This window comes from Acinonyx jubatus, chromosome D1, assembly GCF_027475565.1.
Source record: "Acinonyx jubatus isolate Ajub_Pintada_27869175 chromosome D1, VMU_Ajub_asm_v1.0, whole genome shotgun sequence".
NCBI classification, from domain to species: Eukaryota; Metazoa; Chordata; class Mammalia; order Carnivora; family Felidae; genus Acinonyx; species Acinonyx jubatus.
In genome coordinates this window covers 91,955,757-91,967,230 of record NC_069390.1, presented here as the reverse complement: position 1 = coordinate 91,967,230, position 11,474 = coordinate 91,955,757, and the positions used below count along the sequence as shown (strand labels likewise).

The 11,474-nt window shown below is 37.6% G+C and overlaps 1 protein-coding gene across 1 annotated transcript in view; it reads right to left on the bottom strand.

Moving 5' to 3' along the window:
* Window positions 1-5,734: 5,734 nt before the first annotated feature.
* The window catches only part of LOC106976583 (olfactory receptor 8B12-like), a 44,754-nt gene continuing 39,014 nt past the window's right edge, over window positions 5,735-11,474 (bottom strand). The window contains exon 4 of the transcript XR_008290589.1: window positions 5,735-6,713. The gene's annotated coding sequence lies outside the window, so the exon portion shown is untranslated. The remainder of the gene's footprint in view (window positions 6,714-11,474) is intronic.

The following is an 11,474-nucleotide window of genomic DNA, read 5'->3' as shown; positions in this document are numbered from 1 at the left end:
GAGAACCACCACTTCTCAACATGATTCATTGGATTTATTCACTGATTTTTTTTCCTCCTTCCTTTCTCCCTCTCACATCTCTCATGTCCTACTCTGCTTGAATATGATTTCAAGTTCATATTTTCTTCCATTTGGGATCATTTAAAAAAATTTTGTTTATCCTTCACCCTCTGGTAAACCTGTTCTTTATCTTGATTACAATATAACATAAATTTAAAACTTTCAGCAATGAATTTAAGAGAGAGCTGTTCATTGATTTATCACCTTCTATAGAAAAAAATATTACCCAAAGTAATAGTAATTTGCACTTGGAAGTGCATAAGACAAATGGAGATGAATTTGAAAGTCATCAAGAAATAGCAAATAACCTCTTTTTGACCAGATTGTTCCCTCTATTCTCTCTCTCATTATGTGGGTTACCACTTACTTATTCCTGCCAAGATTGCTTACGTGGCCCCTTCACTCAGTTACCGCCATCATCATATCGTCATCACATCTAACATTTATGGAATGCTAGCCAATCTACTGTGTTTTACTTAATTATCTCATGTTCTCAGATGAAGAAACTGATGTAAAGACATTAAGTAACTCTCTCCAGATCACAGAACTGATACAATTAACACTGAGATTCAAACCCACAACTCATTATCCCCTCTCTCTTGGCTGACAGTCTCCCTACACAATGTTTTGATATTAGCATAATTAAAACCTTTCCATTTCAAAATTCTGGAAAATAACTTCCCCTCCTTCAAGTATCATCACACAGCTCCCAAGTAGCCAAGGAATATTATACATTCCTGTAGTCCTTTCTCCTCCAGAAATACCTGACATTTCACATCACCTGCCAAATTTCACTCAGTAAATCCTGTTGCCATGGAGCAAAATGTCTTCCCCCATTTTTTAAATAAATTTTTGAGAGAGAGACAGAGCGCAAGCAGGGGAGGGGCAGGGAGAGAGACATAGAATCCAAAGCAGGCTCCAGGCTCCAAGCTGTCAGCACAGAGCCCTATGAATGGTAAGATCATGACCTGAGCCAAAGTTGGACGTTGAATCTACTGAGCCACCGAGGCGCCCCATTTCCCCCCACTTCATTGAAGTTATCAGTGATTCATGTTAAAGAATTAGTAACATTAAGCAATTAGTGTGACATGGCAAAAGATTTATGGACATTCTGTTTTTAAATTTTTTTTATTGAAGTATAAATAACGTTCAATGTTAAATTTCAGGTGCACAACATACTGATTCAACAATTCTATACATTACTCAGTGATCACCATGATTGTCTTTATAATTATTTTAGGCAAAAATTATACCAGTCTTTTGTCATTTTTAATTATTTTTGTGCAAGACCTCATCTATCCTTCAGGCATAGAAAATTGTAAAATTCTAAGTTTCTCAAACAGAAAGGATGTTAATACAAGAAAGTAAATGCTCACAGGTTTTTTTCCCTATTTTTAATAGACTTTATTTTTTAGAGCAGTTTTAGGTGCACAGCAGAGCTGAGCAGATGGTACAGAAATTTTCCATATACTGTCTGCTCCACACACATACATAGCCTCCTTCCTTAACAACATCCCCTATGAAAGTGATACATTTTTTACAACTGATGAACCTACATTGACACATCATTACCACCCAAAGTCCCTAGTTTACATTATGGTTCACTCTAGGTGTTGTCATTTTATGAGTTTGGACAAATGTATAATGACATGTATCCATTATATGTATGACGATTACAGTCTTATACAGAGCAGATTCTCTGCCCTAAAACCCTCTGTGTTCCACTTGTCCATCCCTCCTTCTCCTAGAAGCCCTGAAACCATTAATCTACTGTTTCCATAGTTCTGTCTCTTCCAGATTGTCATAGGGTTGGCTTCTTTCAACTATTAATATGCATTTAAAGCTCTTTCATGCCTTTTTTTTTTTTTAAGTAGGCTTCATGCCCAGTGCAGAGCCCAATGCGGGGTCTGAACCCATGACTCTGAGATAAGAGCTGAGCTGAGTCAAGAGTTGGATGCTTAACTGACTGAGCCACCCAGGTGCCCTTCTTCCATGTCTTTTCATGATTTGATAGCTCATTTCTTTTAGCACAGAATAATAATCCACTGTGCGGATGTACCATAGCTTATTCATCCATTCACAAACTGAAGGACATTTTAGTTGCTTCCATGTGTTGGCAGTTATGAACATAACTCCTTTGGGGAAGTACCAAGGAGCACAGTTGCTGGATTGTATGATAAGAATATGTTTACTTTTGTAAGAAACCACCACACTGTGGCTGAACCATTTTCCATTCTTACCAACAATGAATTAAGATTTCCTATTCTTCACCATCACATGCTGTTTGTTGTCACTGTTTATTATTTTGGTTATAGGTGTGTAGTGGTATCTCATTGTTGTTTTAGTTGCATTTCCCTGATGACATATGATGTATGATATATATTTTATATGCTTATTTGCCATTCGTATATCTTCTTTGGTGAAGTGTCTGGTAAGGTCTTTGGTCCATTTTCTAATCAGATGATTTCTTTCCTTTTTTTGTTGTTTGTTTTTTGTTTTTCCTTTTTTCCCTTTTTTTCCTTTTTTAATAAAAAACATATTTGACATGTAACTTTGAGTAAACTTAAGGTGTATAACATGTTATTTTGATACATCGATGTATTATAATATGTACTATGATTGCCACTGTAGGGATAATTAGCACCACCATCATGTTACATAATCATCATTTCTGTTTAGCTTCTGAAATCATTGAGTTCTAGTCTCTTGGCATTCTGATGGTTGTAATACAATATGGGTGTCAGTATCCACTAGACCTAGTGCACAGGTCTCTAGGGCTTATTTACTTCACATCGCAAGTTTGTACCCTTAACATCTGTCCTATCATCCCACTTCCATCCCTCAGTAATCACAGTTTACTATCTGTAGTTTGGAGTCCTTTTTAGATTCCATCTATAAATTATATCATATGGTGTTTATCTTTCTAATTTATCTTACTATGGATAATGCCCTCAAGGTCCATCCAAAGTTTGTGTATTTTGGATAACAGTCCTTTATGAGATACATCTTTTGCAAATATTTTCTTACAGACTGGGGCTTGTCTTTTCACTCTCTTGACAGTGTCTTTCTACAGAGTAGAAAATTTAAATTTACTTAAATTTACTTATTTAAACAACGAATTCCAGCTTTATCAATTCTTTCTTTCATACATTGTTCTTTTGGTATTATACCTAAAAAGTTATTCCCACATCATATATATTTACATTTGGGTTTCTGATCCATTTTGAGTTATTTTTGCATGCAATGTAAGTTCTACTTCATTTTTTGGCAGGTGATGTCCAGCATCACTTTTTGATAAGACTATCTTTGCTCAGGGATTTGTGTGTGTGTGTGTGTGTGTGTGTGTGTGTGTGTGTGTGTGTGGTTTTTGTTTTTTTTTTTTTTACCACTTTATCAAAGATCAGTTGACTACAATTATGTGGGTTTATTTCTGGGATCTCTATTCTGTTCCATTGATTTGTCTATTTTTCTGCCAGGATCATACTGTATTAATTACCATAGCTTTATCGGCTCTCCAACTTTCAAGTCAGGCCTACTTCCTCTGTTCTGAGTAGGTCTTTTGCCTCTCCATATAAATTTTAGAATTATTTTATCAGTAAAATAATATTGCTTGCACAAAATAACCTGCGGCGATTTTGATTGGGATTGCATTGAATCTGTAGATCAAGTCCAGAAAAACTGAAATCTTAACAATATTGAGTCTTCTTGTCCATGAACATGGATTATCTCTTCATTTATTTAGTTCTTCTTTGACTAATTTAATCAGAGTTTTGTATATTCCTCGTATAGATCTCATTTTTAGAAGTGCAAAAGTAAATATCATTGTGTTTTTCATCTCAAATTCTACTTGGTCTTTGCTCATATAGAGGAAAGCAATTAACTTTTACATGTTAACCTTATATCCTTCCACCTTGCCATAATTACTTAGTTCCAGGAGATTTTTGGTTGATTCTTTCAGATTTTCTGCGTAGGCAATTATGTCATCTATGATTAAAGACAATTTTATTTCTTCCTTCTCAAACTGCATAACTTTTTTTATGTTTTACTGCATGAGCTAGGACTACCATTACTACCCTGAAAAGCACTCATAACGGGGACATCCTTGCCTTGTTTCTTATGTTAGTAGGAGAGATTTGACTTTCTTACCATCAAGTATGATATCACCTGTGGGTTTTGTGTACATGTTCTTTTTCAAGTACAGGAAGTTCTTGTTCTAGAGGAATAGAGAATAAATCTACTCTCAGTTTACTGAGCGGTTTTTTTATTTATTTTTTGGGAATGGGTGTTGGATTTTGTCAAGTGCTTTTTCTGCACCTGTTGATAGGATCAAGTGATTCTTATTCTTCAGTCTGCTTATGGATGAAATACTTTCACTGACTTTTGAACGTTGACATCCTTGCATAACTGGTATAAATCCCACCTAGTCATAGTGTATAATTCTTTACATATATTGTTGGATTCTATTTGTTAATATTTCATTGAGAATTTTTGCATTTATGGTCACGAGAGATATTGGTCTATAGTTTGTTTTTTTCTTGCACAGTCTTTGTCTGGTTTTAGTGTTGGAGTAATGATGGCCTCACAGAATGCCGCTATCTTATAAAATAAACTGTAGAGATTTGGTATAATTTTTCCTTAAATATTTCATTGAATTCATAGGTTGTCCAGAGTGGGCTGGAGTTGGGTATTTCCTTTCCTCCATAAGGAGGCTGGTGCCAGCTAGCACTTTCCCCCATGAGGACTGCCAAGAAAAGCCTAATAATTGCCTATGGTCAGGCTTGAAAGATCACACATAGACTTTGGCCTGGAGCAAGTTTCCTCAGCTTCCAGGACCTGGGTCCGTCCTTCCAACAGCAGACCACACTGTTGGTATGTTCACTTCCAGGGATGGTCAGGCAGGAGCTGTATTCAAGGGATGTGGATGACCATTGGGCATGTGAACTATAGGTGTTTATACCTGCGCATGTGTAGGTGCCTCGCATTGTAAAGTAAGTGAGAATGAGAGGGAGAGGGGGTAAGCTGTGGTCCATGGGCAGGCACCTGGGAAACCAGGGTGGCCCTCCCTGTGCTACCACCTTTTGGCATGGAACCTTATAGATTCTCAGGATTCTAAACTTGAATCTGGCCTTCCAGTGTTATGAAAGGTAAGTTTGTCAAGGTAAGAGGTAGAAACGTGTTTTATTTAACACTTTATTAGGGCTATTCTTTGTTTACTTTTTATTGTGGCAAAAAAGCATGTAACAAAAAATTGGCCATCTTAACTGTTTTTAAGTGTTTAACTATTTCAGGAGTGTTAAGTATATTTGCATTGCGAAACAGATTTCTGGACTTTTTCAACTTGCAGATCTGAAACTCTATATCCATTAAATAACAATTCCACTTTTCTTCTTCTTTGCAACCCCTGGTAACTATGATTTTACTTTATGTTTCTATGAATTTGACTACTTTAGGTATTTTATTTAAGTGGAATCATACATTATTTGTCTTTTTGCAACAGACTTCTTTCACTTAGCATAATATCCTCAAGGTTCATCCATTTTGTAGCATGTGATAGTATTTCTTTGCTTTTTAGGGAGGAATAATATTCCTATGTATGTACATACCACATTTTGTTTCCTCATGCATTGTCAATGGACATTTGGGTTGTGTCCATCTCTTGGCTATAGTAAATTAGTGCTGCAAATATCTCTTTAAGATCCTACTTTCAACTCTTTTAGAATAGAAATCCCAAATGGGATTGCTAGCTCATATGGTAGCTCTATTTTTAATTTTTTGAAGAACCTCCATACTATTTTCCATAGCAGTCTCACCATTTTACTAACTCACCAATAATGCACAAAGGTTGCCATTTTCAATATCCTTACCAACACTTGTTTTCTGTTTTCTTTCATAGTTGCCATCCTAATGGGTATGAGGTGATAGTTCATCATGGTTTTGACTTGCATTTCTGATAATTAGTGATATTGAGCATCTTTTCATTTGCTTGCAGGCCACTTATATATCATCTTTGGAGAAATATCTATACAAGTCTTAGTCCATTTGAGCGCCTATCACACAATACCACAGATTGGGTGTCTTATAAACAACAGAAATTTATTTCTCACAGTACTGGAGGCTGAAAAACCCAAGATGAAAGCACTAGGAGATTCGGTGTCTGGTGGGAGCCTGCTTCCTTGTTTACAGATAGCCAACATCTCACTATAACCTCACATAATGGAAGGGGCAAAGGAGCTCTCTGGGGTCTCTGGAGTCTCTAAGAGCAGTAATCCCATTTATGAGAGTTTCCTCATGACCTAATCACTCCCCCAAAGCTCCACCTCCAAATATGATCACACTGGATTAGGTTTTAACACATGAATTTAGGGAACACACAAACATTCAGTCCACAGCAAAGCCTTTTCCCCATTTTTTAATCAGGTTATTTGTTTTTATTGTTGTTGAGTTATAGGCGTTCTGCATATATTCTGAGACACTACCTGCTTACCAGATATCTAATTTGTAAATATTTTCTCCCATTCTGTAGTTTGTCTTTTGACTCTATTGATTGTGTCCTTTCATTCACAACAATTTGCAAGTTTCACGTAGTCCCATTTGTCTATTTTTTGCTTTCATGGCCTCTTTACTCCCACATCCAGAGATATTGATTGTGTCACCTAGGTGAAATGCATAACAATGCCTGTGTCATAAATGGATGCTGGATAATGGGCATTTCTATTCCCTATCCACCTCCCTTTGTTTCTCTCAAGAAACCCAAGCCACACAAACATAAATAAACATAAATTGATGATAGATGAGGATGATGATAGATAGATAGATAGATAGATAATCAGTATAGATTTTTTTATATTCAAGATAGATATTTTAGATTGTAACTTAGAAATTACACAACCCATATTAAAGAGAACATGGGTCATGTGGAAATTGAGGTTTTTTTATTCTCTTCCCTGTCTGTCCTGTTTGTTACTACACTTCCCAAGGATGGTTCTTAATCTACCCACTGCCTCTTTCTTCAACCACAAATGGGGAGAAGTTTTGCTTCTCTGTCCCTTTCTGGAAGATGACGGTGGAAAATCAGAAGCTCTCCTTCAAGACCCACTTCCTTCCTGCAACATCATTCCTCTGGCCCATCTCTGTTTCAGAAATTCAGGCAGAAAACCGTCTAAAAGTGTCAGCTGTCTTAGAAAGGAGGCCATACACACTCACTGATGCCAAAATGCAAGGGCAGCAGAGACAGCCCACTGTTAGTCTGCCTGAGAGTCCAGGGGAACCTTTGAGAGGAAGGAGTTTTCCCTTAATGTTTAGTTGTTAAATTTGAGAGAGAGCACAAACACGAGTGCAGGAAGGGGGACAGAGAGAGAGAGAGAGAGATAGAATCCCGAGCAGGATCCATGTTATCAGCGAGAGCACAAGTGGGGCGCATTCCCATCAACATGAGATCATGACCTGAGCTGAAATGAAGAATCAGATGCTTAACTGACTGAACCACCCAAATGCCCCAGGAAGGAGCTTTTAGACAAGGAAACAGAGCTGGAACATTTAGCTGACCTAGGGCAAACAGCATAAGTGCTAGCTCCTGTCATGCTCTGTACAATTATGGCCCAGCAGTTTCCAACCATGAAAGCAATTTGTGAGAGAAGGATAGATGAAAAACCCAGGAAAGTAGATAAAGAGATAAAGAAATGGCTTCTAGAGACTTCAAGATAAATGCTCCTCAAGCTTTTCCTACTCCTCTGTTCTAATTCATGACTAGCTGAACACTATATTCCTGTCTCAGCAGCTGTTTCTCCAAATCCCATGCCCAGAAGGCTGTTTCCTGTAGGAACTCCTTGCCCACTGTAATTACCATGAGTATGGCTACAAACATGGCACCTCTTTGGCTTCTCCATTAGAGCTGACATAGGCTACTTCACTGAACAAACTGAGAGGGCAACTGCCACATAACAGCCTGTTTCCCAATGATTTTTTCTCTGTTGTTTTTTTTTTTTTGTATATACAGTCAACCCTCAAATAGTAAGTGATCTTTAGTTGTCCTCATGTATTTAAGAAACAGTAACAAGTGGACTGAACAATCATCAGACCAGACTTGTCAACTAGTGGACTTCACTTTAGAGAAAGGGCAAACTGTGTGGGCCACTTTATTTGGTGCCAGCCATGCAACAGGATTCGTAGTTCATTATTCTTAGGTTCATTTCATGAGACAAGAGCCCAACAGTCCCCTAATCTCAGGGGGTCAAGTTGGACGTCCATAATAAGGCTGCCTGGAAACATTCTTAGACTCCAGCAATTGAAACAGTCTGTAGATCCCACCATTGACTACGTAGTCCTAAACGTCATTCTCCTTTTTTCAGTACAGAGCCATGCCCACCCTATTCTGAAGGTCTTGTTGACCCTACTCCAGATTTCTCTGGTTCAAACTCTCTAAAGTCAACCCCTTTTCTTCTGATGGGTTGATTAGGGAAGAAGAATTGTGAAACCTCAATATCTAAACAGAATGGTGAAAGGAATCAGTTAAGCTTTAAAGAAATTTTTCCACATTTATTATAAATTGAAACCTACATAATATCTTAATATCTAATTGAGTCTCAGTTATCTCAGTTGTTAATAATATTCCTTACTTTGGCCTTGAGGGATTGAGAAATTCATGAAATGTGTTCTTTTCTGTACTTAATATGGGTAAAATCAAAAATCAGTATCATGGCACATGAGATAATTTTCTTATATAATCGAGAGAAAATGAAAAGGAGAAATAACAATAATCTTGTAGCCTAGCTCTATGTTTCAAGATTGCAATATATTATGCAAATTATATTTGTAAAGGTATATGAGGCAGGTATTGTTTGCATTGTACAAATAAATACACAGAAGTTTACAAAGATGAACATACTTTGACCAAACCTGCATGGTTAGTAGCAGGTAGAAAAGTGATGCACACACATATTTAAACTGACTCAAAAAATCATGTTCTCTTTAACGTTAAATTATAACAATGACGAGAAATTTGTGGTCACAAATCTAGATGAGCTGCAGGTTAAAATGAAAACTGACTGTCAGAGAAATACAAATCTTGCAGCAGCATGCATGCAGTGAAAACCATATAGGCTCTGTAATCAGGCTGACTTTCATCCAAACTCTGATGTTTTCATTTACTGCAAAAACAAGGAGATGCTCCACTGGGTTCTTCTGAGAGTGAAAGACTTGCCAGTGCGAATCACCGCAGGGACAAATGGATCCTGAAAAACAGCCTGTAAGAGGAGGGATATACATGGGGAAAAGGAGAGGATCTGGCTTTTCTTTCTCAGTCTAACCTTTGAGAGGTAGACAAGCCCAAATGTGATCTTGGACAGTGAGGGTAAAGGATGGCGTTTTAAATGGAGGTTTTATTAATATTTATTAATATTTATTAATAGTTAGGTTAGCCAACAGGTCAGGGAATGACTGACTTTGAAAAGATAACTTGTGAGAAAATATTTGTAAAAGATAAATCTGATAAAGGACTATTATCCAAACACAAACTCTTAAAGCTACACAATAAGAAAAAGAACTACCTTATTTAAAAATGGGCCAAAGACCTGAACAGACACCTCACCAAAGAAGATATAGAGATGGCAAATAAGCATATGAAAAGATGCCCCACATCATATGTCATCAGGGAAATGCAAGTTAAAACACTGAGATACTCCTACATACCTATTAGAGTGACCTAAATCAAGAACACTGACAATAGCACACGGGTGGGTTAGATGTAGAGTAAAAGGAACTCTTATTCATTGCTAGTGGGAATGGAAAATGGTGTAGACACTTTGGAAGAAGTTTAGCCGTTTCTCACAAAACTAAACATACGTTTACCATACAATCCAGCGATTGTGCTCCTTGGTGCTTAACCAAAGGAGCTGAAAAACCTACAGATGGATGTTCATTGCAGCTGTATTCATAATTGCCAAAACTTAGAGGCAACCAAGATGTCCTTCAGTTTGTGAATGGATGAATAAGCTGTGGTTCATCCAGACACTGGAATATGATTCAGTGCTAAAAAGTAATGAGCTATCAAATCATGAAAAGACCTGGAAGATGGGGCACCTGGGTGGCTCAGTCAGTTAAGCGTCTGACTAGCTCAGGTCATGATCTCACCGTTCGTGAGTTCAAGCCCTGCATCAGGCTCTCTTGCCAGCGTGGATCCTCTCACTATCTTCCCCTCACCCGCTCATTCTCTGTCTCTCTGTCTCTCTGTCTCTCTCTCTCCTCTCAAAATTAAATAAACTTTAGGGGTTCCTGGGTGGCTCAGTCGGTTAAGCATCAGACTTCAGCTCAGGTCATGATCTCATGGCTCATTAGTTCAAGCCGCATTTGGACTCTGTGCACACAACCCAGAGCCTGGAGCCTGCTTCAGATTCTGTGTCTCTCTCTCTCTCTGCCCTCCCCTGATTGCTCTCTCTCTCTCAAAAATAAGTAAACATTTAAAAAATTTTTCAAATAAATAAACTTTAAAAAAAGACTTGGAAGAAACTTAACTGCATAATACTAAGTAAAAGAAGCCAACTCTATGACAACCTGGAAAAGGCAAAACTATACATACAGTAGAGAGATTAATGGTTGTCAGAGCCTCTGGTGGAGAGAGGGATTGACAAGTGAAACACAGGATTTTTAGGGCAGATAAACTATTCTGTGTGACACTATAATGGTTATACATATAACAGATACATTTCATTATACATTTGTCCAAACCCATCAAATAACAACTCTCTTGTAACCTATGGACTTCAGGTGATGATGATGTATAACTGTATGTTCATCAATTATATCAAATGTACAACTCTAATGGAGAATGCTGTTAATGGGAGAGGCTGTACATGTGGGAAGGTAAGAGACATGTGGGAAATCTCTGTACTTCTGCTCAATTTGCTGTGAGCCTAAAACTGCTCTAAAGAAAACTGTCATTAAAAAAAAAAAGGCAGTGTTTTATATTCATCATTCCCAAGAGAAGGGAGCATGCCACATACCATTGGGGCCACACAGAAAAGCACCAGGATTGGTCATGAAGCAGAAAGACTGGGGGAAATTAGACAAAGATTTTCTATTTTCTACAAGAAGGAATGGGCAAGGCAGAGAAAGCAGGTTTAGGGTTGGCTAGTTTAAATAATTTCAGCTGATTCTGGGGCATAGGAGCTCTGGGATGGATACAGTAGATGGGTAGTATCCCAGAGTTTTGTAGCTTGATAAAGGCAGTTACAGAAGTATGGGTCCTGAATTGGGCCACACTTATGAGCTGAGGGAGTTAATCACCACCCAATGTACCTTCACGAAATATTAAAAGTTTTTCAAGCTTATGAAAAGACACAAATTGATAACATGAAAATATACGAGGTATTTGTAAAGGTAAGCTGTAATCAAATTCAGAGTACTATAATCTGGTGGTA